Below are 12,238 nucleotides of genomic sequence, written 5' to 3'. Positions count from 1 at the left end.
TTGGCTTTCGAGACCGGAGCCGCTATCTCACTTTGAAGTAGCTCCTCAATTGTAATCACATACTGTAGACTGAGTGGACCTCTAACTAGCCCTCAGATATTAATAAAAAATCCTTGACCTCGCCGGGAATCGAACCCGGGGCCTCCAGGTAAGATGTAGGAATGCTACCCTTACACCGCAGGATCGGCACATACAATACCATTAGTTTTTTTTTCAGCGACTATAACACTTTATGGAGAGAACTAGTATTTCTGGACATACAGTATTTGGAAGGTTATGAAAAATGCAATAATCACGAATATCTCACTTATTATTTCTCGTACGTTAAACGTACCAAACATAAAAGAGCTGAAGTTATATCGAGTGGTTACAATTTAACTTACGCTTCTTAACCCACTGTAGAGAGGAAACTATTCATAGAACGCTAACCAAACTCGGTAGTAGTAATCTGCAGATTATTGGTTACAAGATTCACATGGCACACCAAACCTGAAAGGCAGCGTTTATCAGGGAAATATTCGCACACGTGATGATCTGAAGAGAAGGATATCAAGAGAAGTCGGCATAACCATGAAGATGCTTCGCGCAGCCGTGCAGAATGTTCTCCTACGCTTTCAGACTGTCTTGGACAGTGGTGGACACCATTTCGAGCACACTCTGTAGTCTGACGGATGATAAGTTCATAACAATCAGTCATATGGCATGACTAGCATTTGTACCCGTTCTTCGCACGGGAATTTGCAGCGGATTATGTTTCCTTCAGAAATTTATTCACACGTTTAATACGACATATTAAAATTATATTTTCCTACGAAAGCGCGTGGCAGTAACGTGAAATATGATGAAGCTGAACAAAGTCGAGGGAGAATGAGAACGATTTCCGAATTTATTGTAAGGCACAATTCCTGGTCCGAAGTTGTGCGAAATTATCAAACATTGACGATACCTCCCTTAATATCTGCCCTATCGAAAAGAGTAACAAGGCCCTTTAGTTTTTCCCGTCAACTACCTTGAAGTGACATGCACGACAGGTCCCACGGGACTTAGACTAAAAATACAATTTTTCGTAGCGTCATTATACGTCGTACGATAAATACGCGCATGACATAAAGAAACGGAAATAACATATTTTAAACGTTTGTTATATACAGTCTTTTGACAGATCAAATGTTAATGAAAATATTTGAGAATAATCTTCCTATAAATACCAACTCCATGCGACTACCATGATATCATATGCATCTGATAACACATATATACATGCAGTAGTTTGGTTGAAATAAGTAAAGCAGTTTTCCACTTTCAGGAATATGCAAACACATAGATAATCAGACAGACCGACAGACACCAAAGGAAAAACTTCTACCTCATGTTTCCTCGGTGTTCAGTTATATAAGGGTTAATTTTCAAGCCGAGAGAAATATTATGCATCCTCTGATTTTCTCCTGTTTTGGATCCTTCAAATAACTAAATCTGCGAAGGTGTTCGTTACTGGCTGCAGAGCATGCAGCCCGTAGAAAATAATTTTCTCCGTCAATTGAAGAGTATAATAAAAAATAATACATATAATAAAAAATTAAAGAAAGCTATTCTGGTCTACTTGGCGAACGAAATGGAATTCGATGGGGAGCTATCAATATTAATGGGGCTTATGGAAGAAAGAAGGCAGAACAGGCCGAGTCAGCAAAGAGGATGCATCTGGATGTGCTAGGAACAAGTGATATTCGGGTAAGGGGAGATAACGAGGAAGAGATAGGAGATTATAAAGTGTACTTGACGGGTGTTAGAAAGGCAAGAGCAGAGTGTGGGAGAGGGCTCTTTATCAGGAATACCATTGCACGCAACATAGTTTCTGTTAGGCACGTAAATGAGCGAATGATGTGGGTAGATTTGTCAGTTGGAGGAATTAGGACAAGAATTGTGTCAGTGTATTCACCATGTGAGGGTGCAGATGAGGATGAAGTTGGCAAGTTTTATGAAGCATTGAGTGACATCGTGGTCAGGGTCAACAGCAAGGGTAGAATAGTACTAATGGGTGATTTCAATGCGAGAGTTGGAAATAGAACTGAAGGATACGAAAAGGTGATTGGTAAACGTGGGGAAGATATGGAAGCTAATAGGAATGGGAAGCGTTTGCTGGACTTCTGCGCTAGTATGGCTTTAGCTGTTACGAATACATTCTTCAAGCATAAAGCTATTCACCGCTACACATGGGAGGCTAGGGGCACCAGATTCATAATAGACTACATCTTAACAGAATTTGAATTCAGGAAATCAGTTAGGAATGTACGAGTTTTTAGCGGATTTTTCGATGATACAGACCACTATCTGATCTGTAGTGATCTAAGTATCTCTAGGCCTAGGGTAGAGAAAGTAAAATCTGTCTGCAAACGAGTAAGGGTAGGAAATCTCCAGGACGAGGAAATTAGAAGTACATGGATATGATTAGTGAGAGGTTTCTAACAGTAGACAGTAAGCGGGTTCAGGATATAGAAAGTGAATGAGTGGCATACAGGGATGCTGTAGTAGAAACAGCAAGGGAATGCCTAGGAACAACTGTGTGTAAAGATGGGAAAAGGCGAACATCTTGGTGGAATGATGAAGTGAGAGCAGCATGTAAACGTAAAAAGAAGGCTTATCAGAAATGGCTCCAAACAAGGGCCGAGGCAGACAGGGATTGGTACGTAGATGAAAGAAACAGAGCGCAACAAATAGTTATTGAATCCAAAAAGAAGTCATGGGAAGATTTTGGTAATAACCTGGAAAGGCTAGGGCAAGTAGCAGGGAAACCTTTCTGGACAGTAATAAAGAATCTTAGGAAAGGAGGGAAAAAGGAAATGAACAGTGTTTTGAGTAATTCAGGTGAACTCATAATAGATCCCAGGGAATCACTAGAGAGGTGGAGGGAATATTTTGAACATCTTCTCAATGTAAACGGAAATCATCATGGTGGTGTTGCAAACAGCCAAGCTCATGGGGAGGAGGAAAATGATGCTGGTGAAATTATGCTTGAGAAAGTGGACAGGATGGTAAATAAACTTCATTGTCATAAAGCAGCAGGAATAGATGAAACTAGACCTGAAATGGTGAAGTATAGTGGGAAGGCAGGGATGAAATGGCTTCATAGAGTAGTAAAATTAGCGTGGAGTGTTGGTAAGGTACCTTCAGATTGGACGAAAGCAGTAATTGCACCTATCTATAAGCAAGGGAACAGGAAGGATTGCAACAACTATCGAGGTATTTCATTGATTAGTATACCAGGCAAAGCATTCACTGGCATCTTGGAAGGGAGGGTGCGATCAGTCGTTGAGAGGAAGTTGGATGAAAACCTGTGTGGTTTCAGACCACAGAGAGGCTGTCAGGATCAGATTTTCAGTATGCGCCAGATAATTGAAAAATGCTACGAGAGGAATAGACAGTTGTGTTTATGTTTCGTAGATCTAGAGAAAGCATATGACAGGGAACCGAGGGAAAAGATGTTCACTATACTGGGGGACTATGGAATTAAAGGTAGATTATTAAAATCAAGCAAAGGCATTTATGTTGACAATTGGGCTTCAATGAGAATTGATGGTAGAATGAGTTCTTGGTTCAGGGTACTTACAGGGGTTAGCCAAGGCTGTAATCTTTCACCTTTGCTGTTCGTAGTTTACATGGATCATCTGCTGAAAGGTATAAAATGGCAGGGAGGGATTCAGTTTGGCCTATGCTGACTACTTGGTCTTAATGGCAGACTGTGCCGAAAGCCTGCAGTCTAATATCTTGGAACTTGAAAAGAGGTGCAATGAGTATGGTATGAAAATTAGACTCTCGAAGACTAAATTGATGTCAGTAGGTAAGAAATTCAACAGAATTGAATGTCAGATTGGTGATACAAAGATAGAACAGGTCGACAATTTCAAGTATTTAGGTTGTGTGTTCTCCCAGGATGGTAATACAGTAAGTGAGATTGAATCAAGGTGTAGTAAAGCTAATGCAGTGAGCTCGCAGTTGCGATCATCAGTATTCTGTAAGAAGGAAGTCAGCTCCCAGACGAAACTATCTTTACATCGGTCTGTTTTCAGACCAACTTTACTTTACGGGAGCGAAAGCTGGGTGGACTCATCTTATTCATAAGTTAGAAGTAACAGACATGAAAGTAGCAAGAATGATTGCTGGTACAAACAGGTGGGGACAATGGCAGGAGGGTACTCGGAATGAGGAGATAAAGGCTAATTTAGGAATGAACTCGATGGATGAAGCTGTACGCAATACGCATAAACCGGCTTAGGTGGTGGGGGTCATGTGAGGCGAATGGAGGAGGATAGGTTACATAGGAGAATAATGGACTCTGCTATGGAGGGTAAGAGAAGTAGAGGGAGACCAGGACGACGATGGTTAGACTCGGTTTCTAACGATTTAAAGATAAGAGGTATAGAACTAAATGAGGCCACAACACCAGTTGCAAATCGAGGATTGTGGCGACGTTTAGTAAATTCACAGAGGCTTGCAGACTGAACGCTGAAAGGCATAACAGTCTATAATAATGTATGTATGTATGTATGTATGTATGTATGTATGTATGTATGTATGTATGTATGTATGTATGTATGTATGTATGTATGTATGTATTCTGGTCTTCTTATAAATCTCTATTCCGTGATTTTTAAATGATATGCACATCGAAACTGCTACTGGATAAGTAGACTCTAAATATGAAGTTTGGTCGGGATCTGTTCAGCAGTTTATCCGTGATGGTGGAATAAACAAACAAACACGAAAGCTAAAACCTACTGATACGATCTTGCGTTGACCTAGGGCGGATAAATAAATAAAAATATGGCGAAATAAATGACATTACAGACAACGGACCCCCTACAACCTTATTTCTAAGATATGCCAACGCATTAAAAGTGCCTCATTGGACTAGCTTATGCATTATTTCTCTTCCGCGTGTCCTTTGCAGTGTTTAGATTAAGTTTCGTGGTCTTTCACATAGAGACAGTTAATCAGGGAACCACCCGATATTTTGAACAACTTTTCTAACAGTTTTCCGACAGCGCTAATATTAACAGAGAAATATGACATTTCGTGTTTTGACCTACTTAATATTACTAAGCCACTGTATACTAATCAAACAATATACACATAGCCTAGTGCACAATCGGACTACAAATACCCAATGTCGGGAAATTCAACAAGGCCCTTTTCCCGTGATGTAACACAAAAATCCAGATAAAAAGGAAGAATGAGAAATGAATTTGAAACGTACGGACATTATTTTATCTGTAATATTGTTACTGTTTTTACGTCTAACTACTCGCTTCTACGGTTTTCGAAGACGCTGAGGTGTCGGAATTTTGTCCCTCAGGAGTTGAGCTAGAAAATCTACCGATACGGGGCAGGCGTCTTCATCTTCAAAAAACGTTGGACTGCGCCGGGATCGAAACCGCCAACTTAAGCTCAGAAGGCCAGCGATGCACCGTTTAAGCTACTCAGCGCGGCAAATTATAATTATACCGACAGATGTAGAAAAATAAATCACTGAAGTACGGGCCTATAAAATTTCAAGATGGCAGTGCAGTAAGATACATGCCGAATTTTGGGAATCAGAATCAAGTAAATGTGGATTCGTTACGTAAGGGTGACGCTAGATTACGGAAACGTGACGGACTGAAAGAGGAAAGGTCAGAGAATCCGTACATGCTGAATGTTACCAGCGTGTGGGCGTGTCCATCAGCTGCATTGTCTATACGCCAATATATCCACCAAGTAGTACACTACGTACACATAGAGGGATGAATCAGACACCCGGGTGAGCTGTCTACAGCAACATCCCAGAACAATACTTTTTTTTTTTTTTTTTGTGAGAGTTCACAATACAGTAGTGCCCTTTGCCCACAATAAATGAGTACTGGCTTTCGCTGTTAGAAAACATAGAACTTAAACTGAAGATCTCCAACACACGTTTACATTAGAATATATCTTCTCGGTTGATCACAGTTAGGATGTCGGTCTCCAGATCCCGGACAACGGCGGGTTTAGACATAAAGTTAGTAAATAATACACTAGAGGTAGCACCGACGCCACCGTCTGCGAGAAAATCATTGTAGCCAGCGGACCACGTTGAAATCTCAGCTGTGAGGCAAAAAGCTCGCTCTGCTGTGCTCATCAATGTACATAGGGGACTTTAAAACTGTGTGGATACTGATATGGTTTAAAATTCTTACATGTAAACATTCTCAGAGACTACAGTATACTTGCGACGTTTCTCTCCTGTAGAAAGAAAGCCCAAAAAGAAGATATACAGGACAAATGCTTGATAAGAGAGGGCGGTGTTCAATTGCAATTAAGTAAACAAAATCAATTTACTCTTCATGTTAAGTCTTCTAACAAGTAACAACGTACTTTTAGAATGGGGAAACGTATATTTCGCTATCTTTTGTGTCAATGTAATAAATGGACAGGACTTCGGCATAATTCTGCCCAAGTTGGCAGGTTCGATCCTAGCTCAGTCCGGTGATATTTGGTGCTCAAATATGTCAGCCTCGTGCCGGAAATTTGCCGGTACGTAAAAGACAAAATTTCGACACCTCGGCGTCTCGGAAAATCGTAAAAGTAATTAGTGGAACGTAAAGCCAACATTATTATTATTATTATTATTATTATCATCACTGTTTCCTAAACGTGATTACTAGAGCCCGCACTTTCATGCAAATGAATGTTTTAAAATAAGCTAGTTGCACTTCACAAACTTTGCAGATATTCGTTTTATGGCTTAATGATTCCAAATAACCGTTCTTTTTCCCTGCATGTTTGCATGTTTTGGCCTTTTTAGGAGAAAATCCATGCATAATGCATATTTTGAAGATTTTGGATTTAATAGCGAATATTTTGAAGTTTATATTGCATGATATGACTTTTCTTCCGACTATGGCCATATATAATATCAAATTGCATGATAGTGCCTTTTATGAATGTTGGTTTGCAGAATTTGGGACAGTTTTACCACGTTACATACTACGTCTGTTAAATGACTGCTCATGTTTTCTTCTATGTCAGACGAACAAAACAGAACTTGTATCACACTTCTGTGACGCTGCGTTACTGAGATAGCAGCTTAAAAACCTTGGTTTTGCACTGAACCTTCCGTTGTTATCCCTGGAACTTCCTGCCCGGAACTCTCACTTGTCACACATCTTTGTTATCGCAACTTCAATTGAAGACATCATCATCATCATAATCATCATCTGCAATCATCGCACGCAGAAGTAGCTGCGGCAGCTAGAGATAAGCTGAACAAATCCGTTCAAATCCTAATTTTGAATTCGTCAAGCTTCTAAAATAAGTATTGTGGTGAAAATGCAAAAGACGTAACATTCGACCTCACTTTGTCCCAAATGCCTTCATTTAAGTATGCATCTGTCACTTGTGACGTAGAAAGAATGTGCTAGCAGATAAACGGAGGAGCTTAAATCAAGACAATTTGGAGAAATTAGTTTTTGAATAAAGTTTCAAAAGGAACTGAATTTTGATAGTGCATATTTTCCGATATATTGTGCATGTTTTGCCATATGACAGTGCATGAATGCATGCATATTTCGAGATGATAGCGCACAGAAATCCGGGTTCTACTGGTCACAAATGGAAATATGACACTCGTTCGTGGTTTCAGTCTGTTATGGTGCATTTTATTTAGCTTTTCGTGAAATGTTTGATCTGCTTTAAGATTTTAAGTTGTTTCCTTTAATGGAAAGTGAGAGTGGTAAATGATATGACTGAACAGAACTGAAAAAACCTTTACAATAATATTCTGGTTTTTTTGTTTTTTTACAATTTGCTTTACATCACACCGACACAGATAGGTCTTACGGAGACGATGTGACAGGAAAGGGCTAGGAGTGGGAAGGAAACGGCAGTGGCCTTTATGCCTGCTGTAAAAATGGTAAACAATGGAAAAACATCCTCCAGGCTACCGACAGGGGAGTTCGAACCAACTATCTCCCGAATGCAAGTTCACAGCTACGTGTCCCAAAACCAGCAATCACTCGCTCGGTATCATGCACATCAGTGGCATTACAAGAAAGGAAAAGAAATACATCAGGTTAACCTCTAAACACTGAGTAGTCATGGCCATGAGGAGCCAACTGCACCCGACAATATGATCAGCGCTGTAAGAAATATGTTGAGAAATCAACATTACTTTCCGATTATAATGAAGAGTAACAGTGTATCAACCTACTGGTTATGAAACAAAACCGTCTTCATTAACCTATTTCTAACATTGGGATCATACATGTATGATCTGCCAACACGAGGTATATATACATGGCCATTCAGTGAAACATGTCTTGCCTTATATTTCCTAAAACATTAATTTCAGTCTTCATGGTAAAATGAAAAGAATCTCATTCACGCCGACGGGGAAAGCAACAGTCAGCGCAAGTAGGCCAATCCATATGGCGATAAGTGTCACACAAATTATTATTTTATTCGCACGAAAATGAATTTCCAATAAACATACCTGTGAAATGATACGCCATTGCCCTTTATGAATCTCCCTGCGCAGCCATAAGCTGCCCAGGTGACTGGCATTTTCCTTATGAGAAGTATAAGACTTCAATTTATCGAGAAACTCCAGCAGTGACAGTGTCAAACAATCCATCTTTTGCCAAACAGCGTGCTCGTTCAACTTCGCACGCGACTGCAGCGCCAGTGCTATTACCTCTAAGTGTATTATTTACTAACTCTATGGGTTTGGACACATTTGGTGTTTAACCGAAAAAATAAATTAAACTCAGTCATAGGTCGCACAAAGAGAATTCTGATTTCTCGAATTCTGATTTCTCTGCTATCTGGTATTGGGAAATGAAACGTAGAAACTGACACGCAGACAATCTAAATTGCGTCAAATCAAAATACCTGCACACGGTAGCTGACGCCATATTCCTATTATGTCCGACTCCATGGCCGAGTGGTCAGCATCTTGGGCCTGGATACTCGCATTTGATTCCCAGCCTGCTCGAGGGACTTTATAAACGGTTAATTTCCTTGACTCAAGGACTGGGTATTTGTGCTATCCCCAACATTCCTGTTACACACCACTATCCACCACACTAACACAGTTTTCTATACACGCTGATGCCTCCCACCCTCGCACCACACTAGCAATAGCCACACTAAATAATAATAATAATAATAATAATAATAATAATAATAATAATAATACATGGGCTCCTTGGGATTCGAATATCAATCGTCCCAACGATAATAACAAAAAAGCCAACGCATAAGATATCGCACTGCAAAACAGTACGACCAACTGATTTTTTAATAACTGAATTTATAAAGTGAAATCCTTAATTCTCATTTACTCTTTACTTCGTCTCGGGAGATACAAATAAATGAATACAAAGGGAATATTAGTACAAAAGCATGTCGAAATAATGAATTTCGAACCGCGGCCGCCTTGGTTAGAAGCCTGCAACTATTGAAGTAACTCGCGTATTACGCACCCACCACCCAGTCAACAAGTAGAAACGAGAACATGAAAGTTACACCTAGGCCAAGCTTCCCGTTTTCGTTCCGGACGCTGTGGGACCTTCGTGCAAGCGTCCGAAAAGAAGTATAGTTTTCAACATTCTTCGTTTCTTTCCAGCTTTACCTTTGAGAGGTGATAGTATTTCCTGCCAAAGCGTCTCATTACTTTTCAATGAACTAACCCTGTGTTTGTAGCAACCAGTCGTGTAGGTTGATCATCTTTTCCAGACGTAATATTGTGTTCTCACCTGATGGTTTCGAACGATCCTCCCCGCACTGATATTGTTGGCAAAAAAAAGCCTGACTTTAGTTCTTGCCAACATCTCACAAGTTCACTGTGAAGCACACTTTAATCGAAGAGACCTTACAAGGATCCCTTGAAACTTGAGAATCGTCGATCTGGGTCATTTTTTTATATGTTGTAGGAGAGAGTCAATTAGTATGAGATTCAAACGATTTTACGTGCTGAACCGAAGTTCCTTGGATAACCAGGAGTTATGTTTCCAGCACGACTTCTATGCTATTTACGTCTGCGCATCAATCAGTCAGTGTAACAGTGTGCACCCCAATAGGTAAGGCGCCGGACTCCCACGGTGCGATTCGGATGAGATTCTTTCCAACAAAAATCATACTAGGAACTCATCTCGAGAAACAGCTATCTTTTAAATGCAATTTATTGATTTAGTATCATAATTTCTTTATTTGTTTAATGTCAATGGATGGATCAAAGAGCTATCAGATTGCATTCGGAGATAGTGGGTTCGAACCCCACAATCGGCAGCCCTGAAGATGGTTTTCCGTAGTTTCCCATTTTCACACCAGGAAAATGCTGGGGCTGTACTTTATTTGAGCCCTTTCCTGTCCCACCGTCGCCATAAGACCTGTGTGTGTGTCGGTGCGACGTAAATCAAATTGTATTTTTTTAAATATAAAAAAGGCCATAACGAAGATATATACGTATATTAAACCATGAACAATGTCAGGACCCGCGAGCGAAACTGAATCACAAGCATAAGAGACAGGAACCTTGTCGTCTGAACTTGCAACCCCTTACATTTACACTGAAGCAGCATTTCTCACCGGGGACCGTGGCACTGGGGTTTATCAGTACTGTAAACAGGGGACCATAAAAATCCAACATGCAATTTAACACTAATGAAAAATACACACATTCTCTTGTATTCTTTTGATTTTATAGTGGACATTTACGTTAATTTTAAATTAACAAAAAAACTAGTTCTATGTAAAGTCACGCGCGGCTCTTTTCAGTTTCAACTCAATGTCAAGCAGCAGCTAACAAGTCGAAAAATACTATACTTTTGATTTGTAATGTTACCTTCCTCAGTGTTTTTAAAAGCATACATACAATGAATACAGAACGAAGTATCCCATCCGTTTGTTATATTTAATTATTTACATTTTTATATATCATCAACTATAAGATAATTACAAACTATGAAGATTTCCGGAGGCGATTACATTTTCGACATAATAGTTACACCCTAGCCTGTAACCGCTCAGGCTGATGTTTCTGTAACAGAACGAATGTTCAACGAAATAACGCTATACTAAACTTTGATCTTAATTTTAACACATCTGCTGACCAGTTGGCCTCAGTACGGTGTGTGTGTGTGTGTGTGTGTGTGTGTGTGTGTGTGTGTGTGTGTGTGTGTGTGTGTGTGTGTGTGTGTGTGTGTGTGTGTGTGTGTGTGTGTGTGTGTTTGATACCAGGAAGGTCACAAGGGGGCCCATTTACTGCACTACCAACACAAAAGAGACTGATATGCAACGTGCTGTGCTGAGCTGTGTGGAAGTAACTTGTTGCGTTGGCGGCATCAATCAATAAAACAGAAACCCCTAGGGAGCAGAATCATCTAACTCATTCAATTAGACATTCCAATAAATGGGTTTTTACATATGGTCAGACAACCAATGAGGGTAGAGGCATAGAATAAATATACAGTATCTCCTGTCTGTTGTAAGAGGTGACTAAAAGGGGCTCTCAAATTGGGAGACTGGTTTGGCCATCACAGGGCCTCTTGACGAGTCTAGCATACTTCCATTTACTCATGCCAGGCTCCTCATCTTTCCTAGTGTGGCATTGTATGGAAGTGAAACATGGACAATAACTACAGTTCAGAAAGAAAGAGAATAGACGATTTTGACATGTAATGACTAATGTTATAGAAGAATGCTGAAGGTGAGACGGGTAGATCGGACCACGAATAAAGATACTGAGTGGAGTAGATGAGAGGAGAATGATTTGACGAAATTTAACCAGAAGAACCTGAGACATCCAAGACTTGTTCAGATAGTTTTTGAGTGAAGTGTTGGCGGTAAGAACAGCAGGGGTAGACCAAGGTATGAATATATGACAAACGGATCAGAGTAGATGTATGTAGAAGTCATGTAAAAATCAGCATAGGATAGAGCGAAATGGAGAGCTGCATCAAATCCGTTTGTGGACTGATGAATGATCGGAATTTTACTGCGGCCAGCTTAAAAAACATCACCTATCATGGCCCTTGTGATTCTTCCCCTCCCCCTTTTTAATTCGAATACCATCAGTCATTGTCTTAGAAATGTACCACAAATTTCAAATGCATGAAGACCAGAATGCCAAAACAGTCGTCTCTGAAATCTGAAGTGAAGAGGATCTCTTCCGTGTTCGCATACTACAGTAATTAGAGAGGAATAGGCGTTAGAATTACAAGAAGAG

At 40.1% G+C, this 12,238-nt stretch overlaps 1 protein-coding gene across 1 annotated transcript in view; it reads right to left on the bottom strand.

Moving 5' to 3' along the window:
• Positions 1–12,238, bottom strand: part of LOC136858263 (Krueppel-like factor 9) — a 396,826-nt gene that overhangs the window by 213,196 nt on the left and 171,392 nt on the right. The gene's annotated exons all lie outside the window — the stretch shown is intronic.

Source organism: Anabrus simplex, chromosome 1 (assembly GCF_040414725.1).
Source record: "Anabrus simplex isolate iqAnaSimp1 chromosome 1, ASM4041472v1, whole genome shotgun sequence".
Taxonomy (NCBI): Eukaryota; Metazoa; Arthropoda; class Insecta; order Orthoptera; family Tettigoniidae; genus Anabrus; species Anabrus simplex.
This window is presented reverse-complemented; position numbering and strand designations above follow the sequence as displayed.